Source organism: Gorilla gorilla, chromosome 15, assembly GCF_029281585.2.
Source record: "Gorilla gorilla gorilla isolate KB3781 chromosome 15, NHGRI_mGorGor1-v2.1_pri, whole genome shotgun sequence".
Lineage (NCBI taxonomy): Eukaryota > Metazoa > Chordata > Mammalia > Primates > Hominidae > Gorilla > Gorilla gorilla.
The window spans coordinates 70,942,630-70,966,122 of NC_073239.2; positions in this window are offsets into that span (position 1 = coordinate 70,942,630).

Genomic DNA, 23,493 nt, shown 5'->3' on the forward strand with positions numbered 1-23,493 from the left:
AAGGAAGGTGAACATGGAGGGAAGAGGCCATTATTGCCAAGAATCTGGGAGCAGCCATAGGTACTGGGTGCCTTGGGGAGCAAGGACCAGGATGCCTGCTTCAAGGTTTTGCCAAAGGTGGGCTAGCCTTGTGCGTTTTAGCAGCAAGTAGAGGATGCAGCAATCTTCACATTCCCTAGGATGTTAGGAGAAAAAAAAATTCTGGGTTTCAGGCCCTTTGTGGCCCTAGCAACCTGTATAATCTCTCTCTGAGCCCCAATTTCCTTCATTATAAAATGAAAACAACAATACAGTTATCTCTTGGTATCTGCTGGGAATTGTTTCCAGGACTCATACTGATGCCAAAATCGGCAGATGCTCAAGTCCCCGATATATGATGGTGTAGTGTTTCCATAAAACCTATGCACATCTTCCTGTATACCTTAAATCATCTCTAGGTTACTATAATACCTAATACACTGTAAATGCTATGTAAAGAGTTGTTATGCCTTGTTTTTTTGTATTATTTTTATTGCTGTAGTTGTGTTCAATATTTTCAATCTGTGCTTGGTTGAATCTGTGGATGAGGAACTCATGGATACAGAGGGCCAGCTGAACTAATGTAATAGGATTTTTGAAGGATTTGGGGAAATAATGTCTGTAAAGTACTTGCTCCTAATCATGTTTCTTTTTTTAATTTAATTTTATTATTATTATACTTTAAGTTTTAGGGTACATGTGCACAATGTGCAGGTCAGTTACATATGTATACATGTGTCATGCTGGTGTGCTGCACCCATTAACTCGTCATTTAGCATTAGGTATATCTCCTAATGCTGTCCCTCCCCCCTCCCCCTACCCCACAACAGTCCCCAGAGTGTGATGTTCCCATTCCCGTGTCCATGTGTTCTCATTGTTCAATTCCCAGCTATGAGTGAGAACATGCAGTGTTTGGTTTTTTGTCCTTGCGATAGTTTACTGAGAATGATGATTTCCAGTTTCATCCATGTCCCTACAAAGGACACGAACTCATCATTTTTTATGGCTGCATAGTATTCCATGGTGTATATGTGCCACATTTTCTTAATCCAGTCTATCATTGTTGGACATTTGGGTTGGTTCCAAGTCTTTGCTATTGTGAATGGTGCTGCAATAAACATACGTGTACATGTGTCTTTATAGCAGCATGATTTATAGTCCTTTGGGTATATACCCAGTAATGGGATGGTCAAATGGTATTTCTAGTTCTAGATCCCTGAGGAATTGTCACACTGACTTCCACAATGGTTGAACTAGTTTACAGTCCCACCAACAGTGTAAAAGTGTTCCTATTTCTCCACATCCTCTCCAGCACCTGTTGTTTCCTGACTTTTTAATGAACACCATTCTAACTGGTGTGAGATGGTATCTCATTGTGGTTTTGATTTGCATTTCTCTGATGGCCAGTGATGGTGAGCATTTTTTCATGTGTTTTTTGGCTGCATAAATGTTTTCTTTTGAGAAGTGTCTGTTCATGTCCTTCGCCCACTTTTTGATGGGGGTTTTTTTTTTTCTTGTAAATTTATTTGAGTTCATTGTAGATTCTGGATATTAGACCTTTGTCAGATGAGTAGGTTGTGAAAATGTTCTCCCATTTTGTAGGTTGCCTATTCACTCTGATGGTAGCTTCTTTTGCTGTGCAGAAGCTCTTTAGTTTAATTAGATCCCATTTGTCAATTTTGGCTTTTGTTGCCATTGCTTTTGGTGTTTTAGACATGAAGTCCTTGCCCATGCCTATGTCTTGAATGGTAATGCCTAGGTTTTCTTCTAGGGCTTTTATGCTTTTAGGTCTAATGTTTAAGTCTTTAATCCATCTTGAATTAATTTTTGTATAAGATGTAAGGAAGAGATCCAGTTTCAGCTTTCTACATATGGCTAGCCAGTTTTCCCAGCACCATTTATTAAATAGGGAATCCTTTCCCCATTGCTTGTTTTTCTCAGGTTTGTCAAAGATCAGATAGTTGTAGATATGTGGCATTATTTCTGAGGGCTCTGTTCTGTTCCATTGATCTATATCTCTGTTTTGGTACCAGTACCATGCTGTTTTGGTTACTGTAGCCTTGTAGTATAGTTTGAAGTCAGGTAGCGTGACGCCTCCAGCTTTGTTCTTTTGGTTTAGGATTGACTTGGCGATGCAGGCTCTTTTTTGGTTCCATATGAACTTGAAAGTAGTTTTTTCCAATTCTGTGAAGAAAGTCTTTGGTAGCTTGATGGGGATGGCATTGAATCTATAAATTACCTTGGGCAGTATGGCCATTTTCATGATATCGATTCTTCCTACCCATGAGCATGGAATGTTCTTCCATTTGTTTGTATCCTCTTTTATTTCATTGAGCAGTGGTTTGTAGTTCTTGAAGAGGTCCTTCACGTCCCTTGTAAGTTGGATTCCTAGGTATTTTATTCTCTTTGAAGCAATTGTGAATGGGAGTTCACTCATGATTTGGCTCTCTGTTTGTCTGTTATTGGTGTATAAGAATGCTTGTGATTTTTGTATATTGATTTTGCTCCTAATCATGTTTCTAATATGACAAACTGATGGATACTTCACTGCTCTCTTCTTATTCTATTTCTCAACAGTATTTATCATGATCATCAATCAATCTGGACCTGAAGCCCTCAACTTGCCTGGCTTCTGAAACGCCACACTCTTTGTTTTCTTTCTATTCCTCTGATCCTGCCTCTACTGGGTCTTTCTTCTCTACCCTTTCTTGGCTTAATCTGGAGCCTCTTTCCCTTTCTCTTGTTTCCTGGCACAGCTTCATTAAGCAATCTCATCTAGTTCCATGGATTTAAATGGTCTCTTTATGCTGATGACTACTAGACTCCAAGAATTATCCTCTGTCTTGACCAGTGGTTCTTAAAAGTGGGAACCCTGGACCAGTAGCATCAGCATCACCTGGAAACTTGTTAGAACTGCAAATTCTCTGACTCCACCCAGCCCTTCTTAATCAGAAACTCTGAAGGTAGGGCCCAGCAGTCTGTATGTTAACGAGCTCTCCAGCTGATTGTGATGCACATTGAAGTTGAAGAACAACTGCTCTAGACTAACATATTTAATGGCCTCATTTCCATCTCTCCTTGTATGTCTCATGGAAATATAAATCTTCACACATCCAGTTTCATGTCTTTTTTCTCTCTCAACTTCCTCAGCCCACATCTAATCCATTAGTAAATATTGCTAATTCTATCTCCAATTTATATAAAAAAGTACCAGTTTCTCCACAATTCTATCACCACCACTATAATTAGAAGCACCATCTTACTTTTTCACGCAAGACCAATGCAACATTTTCTACTTATTCCCCACTTGTCCCCCTCCAACCCCAATCTCCATACTGCAAGCAAGCAAGGTCTTTTAAAAATGTAACTTGGCTCCTCCATCCTAAAACACTCTAAGTGGTTTTCCCTTAGACCTAGAATAGGATCCAAACTCCATACCATGGTCTCCAAGGCCCTACCCGATTTGAGTCAGGTCCATTCCTCTATTACTTCACCTAGTGGCAGCCTCTCCCTCTCCTACTGCATCCCAGATGCACTGGTTTTCTCTCTTAGTTCCCTGAAGAAGCCAGCTGCTTTCTGCCTCAGAGACTATGCCCTTTTCTTTGGAACTTTCCTTCTCATCCTGTGAATGGCTGGCTCAGCCGCTCAGCCCCGCAGTCTCAGCTTAAATGTCACTTCCTTTTATGTGCTTTTTACCACCTATATTTTCCTCCACAACCCACTATTCTCAATCATCACTTTTTTATTTCCTTCCTAGCATGTCCGCAATTTGTAATATTTTTTTTTTTTTTTGATGCAGAGTCTCTCTCTGTCATCCAGACTGGAGTGCAATGGCGCGATGTCTGCTCACTGCAACCTCTGTCTCCCAGGCTCAAGCGACTCTCCTGCCTCAGCCTCCCAAGTAGCTGGGATTACAGGCATGTGCCACCATGCTCGGCTAATTTTTGTATTTTTAGTAGAGACAGGGTTTCACCATGTTGGTCAGGCTGGTCTCGAACTCCTCACCTCAAATGATCCACCCACCTCGGCCTCCCAAAGTGCTGGGATTACAAGCATGAGCCACTGCACCCAGCCCACAATTTATAAATGTTTTATTCAGTCACCTACTCACTTGATGTTGGTTTTATTTTGTTTGTCTCTGTTCTTCTCTTCCTACCACACTGAATGTGAACTCATGAGAGAAGCAGACTCATATATCTCCATCACTGTCAGTGTCTGGCACAGGGTAGGTAGTTGTTGATGTAATCACTCTTATTAGCATGTGAAAAGGAGGTGGGGGAGACACCCTGTCAGGCCTTTTGGAGCTCCTAGGTGCTGGATCCTAAATCACAAGAAGTCAAAGCCTCACTTAAGTTTTGTGTTCCTGTGTGCACAGCCCTGAGCTAATAGGAGGCAACCACTGTCCGCAAGGAGCATCCCTTCTAGATGGGAACACAAGGTGAGACATACATGCGTGCAAACACTGGAGAGCAAGTGAAGACAGACACAATCAGAGGTAAGACTAATTGGTCCAAAATCTAAATATGATGGGAATTTGGGGGCAGGACCGATAACAGGGCACTAGGATAGGTGAGAAAAATGATAAATTGGCAATAGGGCAATTTCCTCATGTGAGCTCCTCATGGGCATGAGATATGTCTTTTTGTTATTCTGTTAAATACCTGTTTTGTTTTGCTTAAGGGCATAATTTCAAGTAGATAAAGAATGTGTCCATCCCTAAGGAAATCAGGGCCACCAGTCTAGCTAGGAAGCCTCCTTTCTTTTTCTAAGGAAACAGTCTGCAAGCAGCATAGTCAGCTGTGAGGATGAGGGCAAGGACAGCATTGTGTATAACACAGTGTAGCCTTTTTACCCAGGTGGCTAATGCAATCCACAGAAGAACTTAAAAGATTCAGAAATGACAAAGCTAGCTTATGACAAAAACAGTCAAGAACTTTCCTCGCTTCCTCTCCTTCTTCCCCATTTGCGCCCTATGTAGCAATCTGAAAGAGAAGGAGAAATACTACACAGGTAAGAGGAAAAGGACAATGATCGCTTTTCCACCAGGAAGGGCCAGCCTAAAGCAGAACTCAACTGCGAGAGGAGAGACGACTTAACAGGACACATGTTCAAAGTTTGATTCTTACATAGGACTGGACAATTAATTAACTAATTAATAGAGGCTGTGATTATGACATAAAGTGACTGTAGGATTTTTGTTTCCTAAGCTAACGGTGAAGTAATGGGACCTACTTGAATTTTTATCCAGAATGTGGGAGTGGGGCTAGCTCTGATGAATGAATGTTAAAACTTTATGTGTCCTGCTTGAGTAAAATACTAAAGAACGAAAAAATAACAAATATATGAATGAATAAACCAAAGCACAAAAATCCCACAGGTGAAGATGTCTAAGATGGGGGAGACAATTCCAGATGCTGGATCTTCCCTCTTGTCTGTTCTACCTGCTAAAGGAGCTCAGAGGTAAAGCCAGGGGAACACCTAAGAAGAGCATGGATTTATTTTATTAATTATTTAGCCAAAAGCTATGATGGTAGAACAACTTTTGAAGTAAAGAAGCCAGGTAACTATAAAAACAACCCTCTTCTTCAATATTCCAGTCCAACTACCCTTCCAAGAGATGACCTGGAGTCAGTAGTTTGGCCTATAACCTTCTAGTGCTTCACTATACTTTTATATACATACATAGACATGAAGCCACATATATTATGGAGTGTGTTTGCATTTTTAATGGATTCATAATACATGTTATTCAATATTTGTTTTCACTGAACATGTGTTTTGCTTTTCACTGAATGTACATTATTCCATAACAGTGATGTCTCATAATTTAGCCAACCACAATTCTACTGATAGACATTTAAGTTGTGTTTAATTTTTACCAATGTGATGCCATGGGATTTTTAACATATCTGTTTACATGTGCAAACATTTCTTCAACACAGATTTCTAAAAATGAAAGTTTTAGATCAGAGATTTAAATGTATGTATTTTAACTTTTATTTTATAGAGATGGGGGTCTCACTATATTGCCCAGGAGGGATGGTCTTGAACTCCTGAACTCAAGCAATCCTCCCACCTTGGCCTCCCAAAGTGCTGGAATTACAGGCATGAGCCACTGCACCTGGCCTTATTTTAAATTTAGATGGATACCTATCAAGACTGACTGAGGGTTTCACTCCCCCACACACTTGCTAATGCTGGATATTAACAAGCTATAAATTTTTTCCAATCTCCTGAGTAGAAACTGATAACTCAGTGTTGTTTTTATTTGTATTCCCCTCACTAGGAGCAAGGCTGACCATCTTTTCATGTTTGTGGACCATTTGTACTTTTCAGCTGTTAATGGCCTGTTCATATTCTTTACCCATTTTTCCATTGGATTGTTCATCTTTTAAACATCATGGGTAGGATGTTTTTATGTTGGATACTAATTGTGAGTTACATGCTTGACAAATGTTTTTTCCCAGCTTATCATTCATGCTTTCTTTTTAACTTTTAAGACAGCATCTTTTATTGAGGAGAAATGTATGTGGAAAAAAGTGATATTTTTTTCCTTTATGTATTATAGATTTTGTATGCTGCTTAAGAAGACCTTACCCCAATGAAATATTTCCTCATCTTTCCATCTAATACTCTTGCAATTTTGTTTTTCAAGTTGAAGTTTTTAATGCATTTGAAATTTATCGTAGTATAAAGTAGGTATCTATATTTTTCCAAAAATTTCCAACACCATTTATTGATAGTTCACACTTTTCTGTCTGGTTAGAAATGCCATTTTTATTATAAACCAAATTGCAATTCATGTATTAGTCTGGAGAATTTCTGTTCTGTTCAATTGATATCTTTATACAGGAGCTAATAGCACATTAATTACTACAGCTTTTTAGAATACTTTGATGTTGGATAGGTCAAGTCCCATTTCATTTATCTTCACTCATTTAAAAAAATCTGGTATGTTGAGAATCAGGTTTTCAAATTTCATAAAAATGAGAATTTCATCAACTTTCTTAATTTGGGAATGATATGAGACCTTTACAGCATTAAGCCTTCCCACCCAGAAGACTTCCACAGTTTCCATCTTTACTTATTGAGATCTTTTATGTCTTTGGGTAGAGTTCTCAAGTATTCTTTATATAGGTTTTGCACATTTCTTAACAGGTTTACTGCTGGTATTTTATAGTTTATGCTGCCATTGCTATTACATTTCTTAACTGCTGGTGTAGAGATTCTACAAATATCTTGTATCCAGACATTTTATTACACACTCCTTTAACTGATTCTTTTGCTTCTCTAGGCAGAATTCATTAGCATGACTGATATTTTGACCTCAGAGTGAAAGATGTGAGAGATATGCAGATGTTCTTTAAGTATCTATAAGATTCTGTGTACAACCAGAGAGAAAGACTACGTAAATAATTCAGAATTCAATCAGGCAGTAAAGAGATTAGTTGAACAGAGTTATCAGCAACCTCAGTGGAAGGTTGTAGACTTAAATCAGATGGAAGAATTGGGTAACTTGTAATCTGAACCCAGGAGAAATGAACCCCATTTGAAGGGTTTATACTTGGAGTCCCTGTTGTCACGGCAACTATGAAAGGAGCTCATAGTTTCTATTGCTGACAAGGGGAGAATCATGCTGGATATACAGCTCCCAGGTTCAGATTTCTTAACCTCTGGTCTCTCAAGATGATAAAACCCAGCTTGCTAGCAGTGGTAAAACTGTCCTCTTTGCAAGTAGTATGTTTCCAATCTCATGGAATTTTAGAATGTAATATATTCTAAAGAAAATAAAACTCAAATTATTGATACTTGTGTGTTACATTTAGGATAATTTAGGTCAATCTGGATTCTACATTGACATATTAGGCTATTTGGCAGATTAGCCTTGTGATTTCAATTTGGAATGTGTATGAATAATTGACTTTTAGAATGAGAGCTTTATTTTGAGATGTGTAAGATAATTTGACCAAATCTGAAAATAGTATTAGAATGTTTAAATAAGGTGAGCTACACTATATTTACAGGTTTAACTTACTGGATTTGTAAGAATTGTGAAAGTAACAGAAAGGGTTTTCTTATTAAGATAGGCATTTTTTGAGGCTTTGAAGAAAACTAAATTTTTAAAATTTATAAGTGGATTTTATTTCCTTTAAGAGAACATAAGTTGTAAATAGGGCTAGTTTTTAAAGAGTTTAGTCTATAAAACTTAAGTTATTCAAATAATTTTTTACAAAGTAAAATGATTGTTCTTATTTTCTACACATATAAAAAGAAAACAAAGATTTGTAAGTTGCACTTAACAGCTTGGAGAGAATTAAATTTTAAAATTTCTCGCCATAATAAATTGATATTCATTTTTAAATACATTGTTTCTCTGTACACAAATTATTTTTGCTGTACAGAGATTATTTCCTTTGATTGTCTAGGTAGATGATCATTTCATATGAAATAATGTCAGTTTTGTCATTGATATGTCATTTATGCCTTTTGTCAGTTTTGTCATTTACACTTTTTACACCTGCTTCTTGTTTGTACACTGGCCAAAACCTGAGTGGTAATGGTGGCTGTCCATGTTTTATTCCTGATTATGGTAATATTTCACCATTAAGTATGAGGTATGCTATCAGTTCTTGAATATAAGTTTTGCCTCACAAAGATATTTTTCTATTTCTAGTTTAAACAACTTTTAAAATCATAAACAAATATTGATTTTGAAAAACACTTTTTTCAGCCTCTGTTGAAAAGACCAAAATCTTTTTCACTTTAATCTGCTAACAGAGAATTACATTAATACATTTTCTCATACTGAAACTTTTGTATAGTAAATCCTAACAGGTCATAATATATTAACATACCATTGAATTTTACTTGGAAATTAAAATTTTTTTTACATTTATGTTCATAAACAAAATCAGTCTATAATTGTATCATATGTTATCTTTGGATTTTTCTTTTTCATTTTTAATGAACTTTATTTTTCAGAGCGGGCTAAGGTTCACAGCAAAATTGAGCAGAAAGTACAGAGAGTTTCCATGTACTCTCTGACTGCACATATGCACAACCTCCCCTACGACTGACACCTTGCACCACAGTGGTACATTTGTTACAATCAATGAACCTAGATTGACATATAACTGTCACGCAAAGTCCATAGTTTACATTAGGGTTTACTCTTGGTGTTGTACATTCTATGGATTTTGACAACTGTATAATGACATGTATCCACCATTGTAGTATCATACAGAATAGTTTCACTGTTCTAAAATTCCGTGCTCTGCCTACTAATCCCTCCCTCCCCTCTAATGCCTGGCAATCATTAATCTTTTTACTGTCTCTGTACTTTTGTGTTTTCCAGAATGTCATATAGTAGAATGATACAGTATGTAGCCCTTCCATATTGACTTCTTTCACTTAGTAATATACACTTAAGTTTCCTCCATATCTTTTCATGGCTTGATAGCTCATTTCTTTTTAGTGCTGAATAATATTCAATTGTCCGAATGTTCCACAGTTTTTTAAATCCATTCACCTACTGAAGGACATCTTGGTTGTTTCCAAGTTTTGGCAATTATGTATAAGGCTGTTATAAACATCTATGTTTAGGTTTTTTCTAAACATGTTTTCAATTCATTTGGGTAAATACCAAGGAGTACAATTACTGGATCATATGATAAGAGTACGTTTAGTTTTCTGAGAAACTGCCAAACTATCTTTCAGAGTGGCTATAGCATTTTTCATTCCCAACTGCAATGAATGAGAGTTCCTGTTGCTCCATATTCTTGGCAGCATTTGGTGTTGTCAGTGTTTTGGATTCAGACCATTCTAATGGGTATGTAGTGGTATCTCATTATTGTTTTAACTAGCAATTCTCTAGTGACATATGCTGTTGAGCATCTTTTCATACGCTTGCTTGCCATCTGTATATCTTCTTTGGTGGGATATCTGTTCGGGTCTTTTGCCCATTTTTTAATTGGGTTGTTTGTGTTCTTATTGTTGAGTTTCTGTTTTATTTTGTTTTTTTGAGACGGAGTTTTGCTCTTGTCACCCAGGCTGGGGTGTAATGGTGCAAGCTCAGCTCACTGCAACCTCCACCTCCTGGGTTCAAGTGATTATCTAGCCTTGCCTCTTGAGTAGCTGGGATTACAGGCATGTGCCACCATGCCCAGCTAATTTTTGTATTTTTGGTAGAGATGAGGTTTCATCATGTTGGCCAGGCTGGTCTTGAACTCCTGACGTAAGGTGATCCACCCGCCTCAGCCTCCCAAGGGATTACAGGCATGAGCCACCACACCCAGTTTATTGTTGAGTTTTAAGAGTGCTTTGTATATTTCAGATAACAAACCATTAACAGATGTGTCTTTTGCAAATGTATTCTCCCTGTCTATGGCTTGTCATTTCATTCTCTTGACACTGTCTTCCCCAGAGAAAAAGGATTTAATTTTAACGAAGCTTAGTTTATCAATTATTTCTTTCATGGATCATGCTTTAGGTGTATGAAAAAGATCATTGCTATATCCAAGGTCATCCAAATTTTCTCCTATATTATCTTCTAGGAGCTTTATAGTTTTGCATTTTATATTCAGGTCTATGATCTGTTTTGAGTTAATTCTTATAAGGGGTATAAGGTGTATTCTAGATTCTTTTTTTTGAGGTGGGGATGTCCAGTTCTTCCAGCATCGTATGTAGAAAAGACTTTCACTGCTTCATTGTACTGGCTTCATTCTTTTGTCAAAAATCAGTTTACAATATTTATGTGGGTGTGGGTCTATTTCTGGCCTCTCTATTGTGTTCCATTGATCATTTGGCTATTTTTTTCACTAATACCACACCCTCTTGATTAATGTAGCTTTATAAGAAGTTTTGAATTCAAGTAATGTCAGTCCTCCAACTTTATAATTCTATTTCAATATTATGTTGACTATTCTGGGTCTTTTGCCTCTTGATATAAATATTATAATCAGTTTTTCAATACCCAGAAAATAACTTGCTGGGATTTTGACCAGGATTGTGTTGAATCCAGAGATCAAGTTGGGAAGAACAGACATTTTGACAATATTGACTCTTTCTATCCATAAAATATGGAATATTTCTCCATTCATTTAGTTCTTTGCTATCTCTTCTCAGAATTTTTTAGTTTTCTTCATACAGATCTTGTACATACTTTGTTAGATTTACACCTTAGTATTCCCTTTTTTGAGGGTGCTACTGTAGATGATAATGTGTTGTTAATTCCAAACTCCACTTGTTTATTGCTGTATATAGAAAAGCAATTGACTTTTATATATTAGCTTTGTACCCTGCAACCTTGTAATAATCACTTATTAGTTCCAGAAGGTGGTGGTGGTGGTGGCGGTGGTGGTGGTGGCAGCGGCGGCGGCGGCGGCGGCGGCGGCGGTGGTGGTGGTGGTGATGGTGTTATTGATTCTTTTCGATTTTCTATATGGACAATCATGTTACCTGTGAACAAAGAGAGTATTACTTCATTCCCAATCTGTTTCATTTCCTTTCCTTGTTTTATTGGCTTAGCTAGAACTTTCAGTATGATGTTGAAAAGCAGTGGTGAGACAGGAAGGACATCCTTGCCTTTTTCCTGATCTTACTGGAAAAGCCTTGAGTTTGTCAACATGATGTATGATGTTAACCGCAGGGTTTTTAAAAAATGTTTTCTAAAATCAGGTTGAGGTAGTTCCCTTCAATTACTAGTTTGCTGAGAGTATTACTCTATCATGAATGAGTGTTAGATTTTGTTAAATGCTTTTTCTGTATCTACTGGTATGTTCATGCCATATTTCTTCTTTAGCTTATCATTGTGATAAATTACATTAACTGATTTTTGAATGTTGAATGAACCTTGCATACCTGGGTTAAACCTCAATTAGTTGTGGTGTTTAATTCTTTTTATACACCATTGAATTAGATTTGCTAATATTTTGTTAATAATTTTTGCCTCTATGTTCATGAGAAATATTGGTCTGTAACTTTTTTGTAGTGTCTTTATCTGGCCTTGGTATTACATTAATGCTGGGATCATAGAATAAAACACTGCTCAAAGAAATCAGCGATGACACAAACAAATGGAAAAACATTCCATGCTCATGAATAGAAAGAATCAAAAACAAACAGAATATACATTCCTCTCATCTGCACATGGCACATGCTCTAAAACTGACCACACAGTGAGACATAAAACAATCCTCAGCAAAAATTTTAAAAACAAATTTTTATTTCATTTTATTTTATTTATTTATTTGAGATGGTGTCTCGCTGTGTTGCCCGGGCTGGAGTGCAGTAGCATGATCTTGGCTCACTGCAACCTCTGCCTCCCTGGTTCAAGCAATTCTCCTACTTCAGCCTCCCAAGTAGCTGGGATTACATGTGTGCACCACCACGCCCGGCTAATTTTTGTATTTTTAGTAGAGACAGGGTTTCACCATGTTGGCCGGGCTGGTCTTGAACTCCTTACCTCAGGTGATCCACCCAGCTCAGCCTCCTACAGTGCTGGGATTACAGGCATGAGCCACTGCACCCAGCCCCAAAATTTTAAAAAGCAAAATCGTACCACACTCTTGGACCACAGAGCAATAAAAATAGAAACCAATACTAAGAAAATCACTCAAAATCACACAAGTACATGGAAATTAAACAACCCGCTTCTAAATGACTGTGGGGTAAATAATGAAATTAAGGCAGAAATGAAGAAATTCTTTGAAACTAATGAGAACAAAGATACAACATACCAGAATCTCCGGGACACAGCCAAAGCAGTGTTAAGAAGGAAGGAAGTTTATAGCACTAAACACCAACATCACAAAATTAGAAAGATCTCAAATTAACAACATAATATCGCAACTAGAGGAACTAGAGAAACAAAAGCAAACCAATCCCAAAACTAGCAGAAGACAAGAAATAACTAAAATCAAAGCTGAGCTGAAGGAAACTGAGACATCAAAAACCACGTGGAAGAACAAACAATCCAGGAATTTATTCTTTGAAAAAAGTTAATGATATATAGACTGCTAGCCAGACTAATAAAAAAGCAGAAGATCCAAATAAACACAATCAGAAATGACAAAGGGGACACTACCACGGGCCCGAAAGAAATACAAAAACCCCTCAGAGACTACTATGAACACCTGTATGCACACAAGCTAGAAAACCTAAAAGAAATGGATAAATTCCTGCAAACATACAGACTTCCAAGATTGAACCACAAAGAAATTGAATCCTCGAACAGACCAATAATGAGTTCTAAAATTGAACCAGTAATAAAAAGCCTACCAACCAGTGGCTCAGGCCTCCAATCCTAGCACTTTGGGAGGCTGAAGGGGGGCAGATTTCCTGAGCTCAGGAGTTTGAGACCAGCCTGGGCAACATGGTTAAACCCCGTCTCTACTAAAATACAAAAAATTAGCCAGGTGTGGTGGAGTGCACCAGTAGTCCTAGCTACTTGGGAGGCTGAGGCACAAGAATTGCTTGAACCTGGGAGGTGACAAAGTGAGACTCTGTCTCCAAAAAAAGAAGAGCTGGTGCCATTCCTAATGAGACTACTCCAAAAAATTGAAGAGGAGGGACTCCTCCCCAATTCATTCTATGTGGACAGCATCATGCTGATACCAAAACCTGGCAGAGATACAACAAAAAAAGAAAAGTTCAGGCCAATATCCTCTATGAACATAGATAAAAAATTCTCAACAAAATACTAGCAAACTGAATCCAGGAGCACATACAAAAGACAATTCACCACAATCAAGTAGGCTTTATCTCTAGGATGCAAGGTTGGTTCAACATACGCAAATCAATAAATGTAATTCATCACATAAACAGAACTAAAAACAAAAAAATGCCTATTTCAATAGATACAGAAAAGACTTTTGATAAAATTTAACATTGCTTAATGTTAAAAACCCTCAACAAAGTGGGCACTGAATAAACATACTTCAAAATAATAAGAGCTATCTATGATAAACCCACAGCTAACATGATACTGGATAGGCAAAAGCTGGAAACATTCCCCTTAAAAACTGGCACAAGACAAAGATGCCCTCTCTCATCACTCCTACTCATGTAGTACTGGAAGTCCTGGCCAGAGCAATCAGGCAAGAGAAAGAAATAAAAGGCATTCAAATGTGAAGAGAGGAAGTCAAACTGTTGCTATTTGCAGACAATATGATTCTATATCAGAAAACCCCACAGTCTCTGCCCAAAGGCTCCTTGATCTGATGAACAACTTCAGCAAAGTTTCAGGACATAAAATCAATGTACAAAAATGAATAGCATTCCTATACAACAACAATATTCAAGCTGAGAGCTAAATCATGAACACAATCCCATTCACAATAGCCACAAAAAGAATAAAATACCTGGGAATACAGGTAATCAGGAAGATGAAAGATCTCTACAATAAAAATTACAAAACACTGCTCAAAGAAATCAGAGATGACACAAACAAATGGAAAAATATTCCATGCTCGTGGACTGGAAGAATCAATATCATTAAAATGGCCATACTACCCAAAGCAATTTACACATTCAATGCTATTTCTATAAAACTACCAATGACATTCTTCATAGAATTAGGAAAAACTATTTAAAATTTCATACGGAACAAAAAAAGAGCCTGAAGAGCAAAGGTAATCTTAAGCAAAAGGAACAAAGCTGGAGGCATCACATTACCCAACTTCAAACTATACTACAAGCTTACAGTAACCAAAATAGCATGGTACTGATACAAAACAGACATATAAACCAATGGGACAGAATAGAGAGACCAGAAATAATGACACACACCTACAACCATCTGACCTTGACAAAGTCAACAAAAACAAGCAATGGGGAAAGGACTCCCTATTTAATAAATGGCGCTGGGCTAACTGGCTAGCCATTTGCAGAAAATTGAAACTGGACCCCTTCCTCACATCATATACAAAAATTAACTCAAGATGGATTAAAGACTTAAACATAAAACCAAAACTGTAAAAACCCTGAAAGATAACCTAGGAAATACCATTCTGGACAGAACATTTGGCAAAGATTTCATGAGTAAATGCCAAAACCAATTGCAACAAAAACAAAAACTGACAAATGAGATATAGTTAAACAAAAGAGCTTCCAAACAGCTAAAGAAACTATCAACAGAGCAAACAGACAACATACAGAATGGGAGAAAATATTTCAAATTATGCATCCAACAAAGGTCTAATCTCCAGAATCTATAAGGAATTTAAACAAGTTAACAAGCAAAAACAACCCCATCAAAAAGTGGGTAAAGGACATGAACAGAAGACAAAAGAAGACATACATGCAGCCAACAACCATATGAAAAAATGCCAAATACTTAAAGCCAACTGATCTTCGACAAAGCATGCAAGCACATAAATTGGGGAAAGGACACCCTATTCAATAATGGTGCTGGGAAGACTGGCAAGCCACATTTAGAAGAATGAAACTGAATCCTCATCTTTCACCTTATACAAAAATCAACTCAAGATGCATCATAGACTTAAATCTAAGACCTGAAACCATAAAAATTCTAGAAGATAATATCAGAAAAACTCTTCCAGACATTGGCTTAGGCAAATAATTCATGATTAAGATGTCAAAAGCAAATTCAACAAAACCAAAAATAAATAAAATGGGTTCTAATTAAACTAAAAGGTTTCTGCACAGCAAATAATAATAATAATCAGCAGAGTAAACAGACAGCTCACAGAGTGTGAGAAAATATTCACAAATTATGCATCTGACAAAGGACTAATATCCAGAATCTACAAAGAACTCAAATGAATCAGCAAGATAAAAAAACCACAAATAATCCCATCAAAAAGTGGCAAAGGACATAAACAGACAATATCAAAAGAAGATATATGAACGGCCAACAAACATATGAAAAAATGCTCAATATCAGTAATTATCAGGGAAATACAAATTAAAACCACAGTGAGATACCACCATACTCCTGCAGGACTGGCCATAATTAAAAAGTCAAAAAATAATAGATGTTGGCGTGGATGTGGTATAAAGGGAAGACTTTTACACTGCTGGTGGGAATGTAAACTAGTACAACCACTATGGAAAACAGTATGGAGATTCCTTAAAGAACTAAAAAGAGAACTACCATTCAATCCAGCAATCCCACTACTGAGTATCTACCCAAATGAAAAGAAGTCATTATATAAAAAAGACACACGCACACACATGTTTATAGCAGCACAATTTGCTATTGCAAAAATATGGAACCAACCTAAGTGCCCATCAACCAATGAGTGGATAAAGCAAATGTGGTATATATACAGCATGGACTACTACTCAGCCAGAAAAAGGAATAAAATAACCTCTTTTGCAGCAACTTGGATGGATTTGGAGGCCATTAGAGATGGAATCTCACTTTGTTGCCCAGGCTGGAGTGCAGTGGCACAATCTTGGCTCACTGTAACCTCCGCCTCCCAGATTCAAGCGATTCTTCTGCCTCAGCCTCCTGAGTAGCTGGGATTACAGGCACGTGCCACCACGCCTGGCTAATTTCTGTATTTTTAGTACAGACGTGGTTTCATCATGTTGGCCAGGCTAGTCTCAAACTCCTGACCTCAGGTGATCTGCCTGCTTTGGCATCCCAAAGTGCTGGGATTACAGGTGTGAGCCACCACGCCTGGTGGAGGGCATTATTCCAAGTGAAGTAACTCAGGAAGGGAAACTCAAATATCATTTGTTTTCACTTACAAGTGGGAGCTAAGCTACAATGATGCAAAGGCATAAGAATGATATAATGGACCTTGAGGACTCGAGGGGAAAGGTTGAGAGGGGGATGAGGGATCAAAGACTACATATTGGGTACTGTGTACACTGCTCAGGTGATGGGTGCACCAAAATCTCAGAAATCACCACTAAAGAACTTCTCATGTAACCAAAAACCACCTGTATCCCAAAAATTATTGAAATTGAAAAAAGAAAAAATATTCAAAATCACTAATTATTAGGGAAATGCAAATCAAAACCACAGTGAGATACCATTTCATATCAGTCAGAATGGCTATTATGAAAAACTCAAAAAAATAAGAGATGCTGACAAGGTTGTGGAGAAAAGGGAATGCTTGTATACTGCTGGTGGGAATGTAAATTAGTTCAGCCATTGTGGAAAGCAGTTTGGCAATTTGTCAAAGAACTCAAAGCAGAATTACCATTCAACCCAGCAATCCCATGATTGGGTATATATACCCAGACGAATATCAATTGTTCTACCCTAAAGACACACACACACACATGTTCATCACAGCAATATTCACAATAGCAAAGACATGGAATCAACCTAAATGCCTATCAGCAGTTGACTGGATAAAGAAAATGTGGTATATATATATATATACACCATGGAACACTATGCAGCCACAAAAAAGAATGACATCATGTCCTTTGCAGCAACATGGATGGAGCTGGAGGCCATTATCCTAAGCGAACTAACAAAGGAACAGAAAACCAAATACTGCATGTTCTGACTTACAAGTGGGAGCTAAACATTGAGCATATAAGGACACAAACAAGGGAACAACAGACACTGGGGCCTACTTTAGGGTGGAGGGAGAGAGGAGCCAGAGGATCAAAAAACTACCTATTGGGTACTATGCATATTACCTGGGTGATGAAATAATCTGTACACCAAACCTCCATGACACGCAAATTATCTATACAAAAAATCTGCACATGTACCCCGAACCTAAAATAAAAGTTTGAAGAAAAAAAGAAATTGTTCTTTCTACTTCTAAGAGAGATTGCAGAGAAATTGTAAGATTTCTTCCTTACACAGTGGAATTCAACAGTGAATTCATCTGGGCTGGTGCTTTCTGTTTTGAAAGCTTATTAATTATTCATTAAATTTCTTTGATATAAGCCTGCTCAGATTGTCTATTTCTTCTTGGGTAGGTTTTAACAGATGGTGTCTTCCAAAGATTTGTCAATTTCATGTAGGATATTAAATTCATGCGCATGTAGTAGTCCACAGTATTCCTTTATTGTCATTTTAATGTCCATGGGATCTGTCCTTTTCCCTTCTTTCATTTCCATCATTAGTAATTTGTGGTCTCTCTCTTATCTTCTTAGAAGTTGCACATAATTCTTGCCTTTGCTCTTCAAGGGGGGTTAAGTGTTTATTACCTCTGGCTTCTTTCAAGATCTTTTCTTTAACTTTGATTTCTGAAGTTTGAATATAATATGCCTAGATGTCAGGTTTCTTTGGCCATTTATCCCGTTTAGTGCTCTCTAAGCTTCCTTGACCTGTGATTTGGCGTCTGACATTAATTTGGGGGAAACTCTCACTGATTATTGCTTCACCTATTGCATCTGTCCCTTTCTCTGCTTCTCCTTTTTGTACTCACATTATACAGAGTTAACATCTTTTGTAGTTGGGCCACAGTTCTTGGATATTCTGTTTTGTTTCTTTTACCAATCTTTCTTTTCTTTGCTTCTCAGTTTTGGAAGTTTCTATTGTTACTTCCTCAAGTTCAGGGATTCTTTCATCAAGCTGGTAATGAGCCTATCAAAGGCATTCTTCATTTCTGATACAATGTTTTGATCTCTAGCATTTCTTTTTTATTCCTTCTAATATATATGCTTAAATTATCTGTTTTTGCATTTTAAAACAGTTTGAATTAGTGACAGTTTTCCACTAAAGCCCTTGGCATACTAATCAGAGTTTAAAAAAAATTCCTGATCAGATAACTCCAACATTTTTACCATAACGTACTTCTCATTCTGATGCTTGTTTTGTCTCTTCAATCTGGTTTTTTAAAAAATCTTTTATGATTATTATTATTATCTTTAGAGACAGGGTCTCACTATGTTGCCCAGTCTGGCCTTGAACTCCTGGACTCAAGTGATCCTCCCACCTCAGCCTCTTAAGTAGCTGGGAATACAGGCACACACCATTGCCCCTTGCTTTGCCTTTTAGTATGGCTTGTACTTTTTTATTGAAAGGTAGACCTGCTGTATTGGGTAAAAGGAACTGCAGTAAATAGGCTGTTAGTAATGTAGTGGCAAGGGGAAGCATTCTACAGTCTTATAATCAGGTCTCAGTCTTTGGGTGAACCTCTGCCCCTGGACTGTGAATTTCAGCAGTGTTTCTCAATTTTGTTTTTTCCACCTTAGGTGGGACAGGATGGCTAAAGGGAATTGGCATTGGGTATTTTCCTTCCCCTACATGGAAAGCTAGAGTTGGCTACAACTCTATGGATATTTGTATTCCCCCAGGTTGGTTACTCTGATAATACGCCAGCAGACTGCCTCTGATAAAATAGCTTCTCTTCAGGGAAGGCCTTGCTAAAAAGAGCAGAATGCACTGGCATATTTTAAAATGGTTTCTTGTCTCCTTCCCCTGCGGAAACACGAGAGGCTTTTTCTCTGATATTCACTGTTAGGACCTGGTAGAGTTCCTGGAGGCAGAACAAAATTGTGAGAACCTTTCCTCACAACCCCACTGCACCCTCTCCCCCAGAAGACTGGAAGTCCCCTAGAGTTTGTAATTTTCACAGTTGTCCACATTGGGCCTCTGGTAATGCTTCACTTTCAGTGTATGTTTTCCTACACTGGTACTCGTTGCCACAGAGGTGTATGCTCACAGGTTTCTGTTCACACAAGCTGTGATTTTCTGTATCCACCTGTCAGTCTCTCTAATTTGGGGAGGCTGCAGTTAGTCCTGTGACCTCAGTTCTCTGATGGGTCTCAGATTGCTGCTGATTTTCCAGTTTATTCAGACTTTTACTTATTATTAGGACAGAGTGGTGAACTTCTAAGCTCTTTACATGCTGGACCAGAAACAGAAAGTCCCTTGACTAGTTTTATATCAGAGTTTTGCCAGCCACATAGTATTTTTTCATTTAATTTTTTAAAAGAATATTCAAATTTATTTAAATAGGGAGATAAAATTCTATGTATTTATTATTTACAATATAATGTTCTGAAGTATACACACATTGTGAGATGATAAATTCCAGCTAATTAACATATGCATTACCTCATAGTTAACATTTTTGCAGTAAGAACACTCACCATCCACTCTCTTAGCATTTTTCAAGAATACAATATATCGTCATTAACTATAGTCATCATGCTGTACAATAGATCTTTTGAACTTATTCTGCCTATCTAACTGTACTTTTGTATCCTTTGACAAACATCTCCGCAACTTCCCCACCAGCCACCTCAACGTCTGGCAACCACCATTCTACTCTCTGTTTCTACAAGACCAACTTTTTTAGATTCCATATATGAGTGAGACCATGTGGTGTTTGTGTTTCTGTGCCTGGCTTATTTCACTTAACATAATGTCCTCCAGGTTTATCCATGTGGTTGGAAATGACAGGATTTCCTTCTTTTTATAGCCAAATAATATTTATATCTGATATCTGATATATATAAGATATTCATATATACATATGACATATATATCACATTTTCTTTATCCATTCATCTGTTAATGGACATGGGTTGGTTCCATATCTTGACTATTGTGAACAGGGGTAAAATAAACATGGGAGTGCTTAGATGTCTCCCCAACATACTAACTTTATTTCCTTTGGATATATACCCAACAGTGGGATTATTAAATCATATGGTAGTCTTATTTTTAATTTTCTGAGGAAACTATATACTGTCTTCCATAATGGCTGTACTAATTTGCATTCCCTTAGTGTGCAAGGATTTCCTTTTCTCTACATTAGTGTTCTCATCAACACTTATCTTTTGTCGTTTTGATAATAGCCATTCTAACAGGAGTGAAGTGATATATCACTGTGGTTTTTTTTAATTTGCATTTCCATGATGATTAGTGATGCATTTTTTCATATGCCTGTTGGTCATTTGTATGTCTTTTGCCTATTTTTAAATTGGGTTGTTTTTTTGCTATTGAGTTGTCTGAATTCCCTATATATTTTGGATATTAACCCTTGTATTAGATGTATAATTTGCAAATATTTTCCACTATTCTGTAGACTGTCTCTTTACTCTGATTGTTTCCTTTGCTGTCTTTTTAATTTGATGTAATCTCATTTGTCTATTTTTGCTTTTGTCTCCTGTGTTGTTGAGGTCATATCCAAAAAGAGCATTTCCCAGGCCAATATTGTGGGGATTTTCCCCTATTTTTTTTTTTTTTTAGTAGTTCTATGGTTTTGGGTCTTACATTAATCCATTTTGAGTTGATCTTTGTATATGGTGTGAGGTAAGGGTCTAATTTCATTCTTCTGTATTTGGATATCCAGTTTTCACCACTGTGTGTTCTTGGCACCTTTGTCAAAAATCAACTAGGTGTAAATGTCATTTAGTTTATATAGTCTAGGAATTATCTAATATTTAAGAATGTGGTACAATTTGCATGTAAGACTATCTGAACCTGGTGCCTTTTTTCAGAGTGGTAGGCCTCTTAATATCTTTATTTTATTCCTTTTATTGGCCTATTTCAGATTTTTTTTTACCTCCTTTAGTTAATTTTGATAATTTGTAGTTACCTAGAAAATTATCGATTTAATCAAGATTTTCAAGTCTATTGATATACACTTACAGACAGATTCTTCTTTTTTTTTTTTTGAGACAGAGTCTCACTCTGTCACCAGGCTGGAGTGCAGTGGCGTGATCTCAGCTCACTGCAACCTCCACCTCCCAGGTTCAAGTGATTCTCCTGCCTCAGCCTCCCAAGTAGCTGGGACTACAGGCACACACCACCGTGCCCAGCTAATTTTTTTGTATTTTTAATAGAGGCAGGGTTTCACCATGTTGGCCAGGATGGTCTCGATCTCTTGACTCCGTGATCTGCCCACCTCAGCCTCCCAAAATGCTGAGATTACAGGCGTGAACCACCACACCCAGCCTAAAGACAGATTCTTAAATAATTTTTCCTATCTACCATTTTGTTGCCTTTCTCATTCCAAATATTTATTTGCCATTCTCTCTGTATTAATCTATTAGTGGAATAGCAATAGTTTTTGTCTATTTCATAAGTCTTTTCAATTTATGACCTATAGGTTTTATTGTTAAAAGCTTTTTTGTGGTTGTTGTAGTTTAAAAGTATTTCTGTTTTTGTCTCTATTATGCCTCTCTTCAATTTTGTTTATTTATCTTTTCTAGTTTTATGAGTTGAGTGCTTTAAGGAAGACAATTTCATATAAGACTGTTTATTCCAGTAAGGTTAATTCCTACCCCCTGCCAACAATAAAAGTCCAATATCATTATTCTGCCACCAGGTGGCTGGCCAGTGATACTGATTTATGGTGACATAGCAGGGCTCAGTGTTAATCTCTGATGTTGGCAAAGTAGACACACAGCAGTGAAAGAAGCCATATCCCACATATATAATTTTCATCCTTCCCACCACACTTTCAATAAGCTCACTGAGCAATCACTGGAGTGGCCAAGGAAAGTGGCTGCTGACTTACATCCCTGAACTGGCCATCTGGTCCATCCTTTGCCATCTGATTGAGAAAGTCCTTAGTTTTGAGGGCCATTGGTGAGCATTCATAAGGCACCAATACTGACACACTCTGGACCTAAGGTGGGGAAATGGGAGTGGTTCAACAGGTGCAGGTGATAAGAAGTGCATTGTTGGCAGATAATTTAAATAATAATAATAATAATGGCAACTACGATTTAATCTTCTTCTTCTTAGCACCATGTGCTAGCAATTCCAAACAATGCCAGTTCACAATACTCCCTCTCAAAAAACTTTCTGCCGGTCTAAGTTCTAAAAAGTTGCTTGTACCTGGGGCAAGCCACTCCTACCACCCACCCTTGGTATAATAGAGGTTTCCATCCACTTACCCTGCCCCTAGATCCTCTCATTATCAATCCTCAGTATTGTTCTTCTCTAGTCCCTGATGACCCAGACAAGTATTAGCCACTGATTATAAGTCATTTTAGACTCATAATGCAGGACAACTTTCTTTCCAGGATGTGTGAAGAAAAGATATTCCACATATAATTCTGCCTATTACAGAGAGGATTTCTCTTCATCATTGTCCTTGTCATCACACACAATTGAGGTTAATGAGAACAGTCTGCATATAGCACAGTATCACCTAAAAATCAAGTTTAATGTTTTGCTTCTTTAATCAACTGGTCATAGGGTACTCCTCCCACCCATGAAGCTATGTAAGCAGGTAGAAGGTGATGTGGCTATGCATCAACAGTAGGAACACCGAGAATGTGAGCCGCTTGCTCACACAACTCACTGGTACATTTAAGGCCTGCTTAAACTCAGTCTCATGTCACTTGCTTAGCCTTGTTGAGTAAGTGCTGCTAGGCAACCCAATTTTATGACTTGATAAGTAAGATAATACCCATTCATGATAGGCAGTCTTGCAGCAAACTAGATAGAACCCACATCTAGGATAGTAGCTGACTGGAGTTACTATTACTACCTAACTAATTTTACAATAATCGACTGATATTCTCCAAAATTACTTGTTATTACTAGGTAACTTGTCATGAAGATAGGAGGAT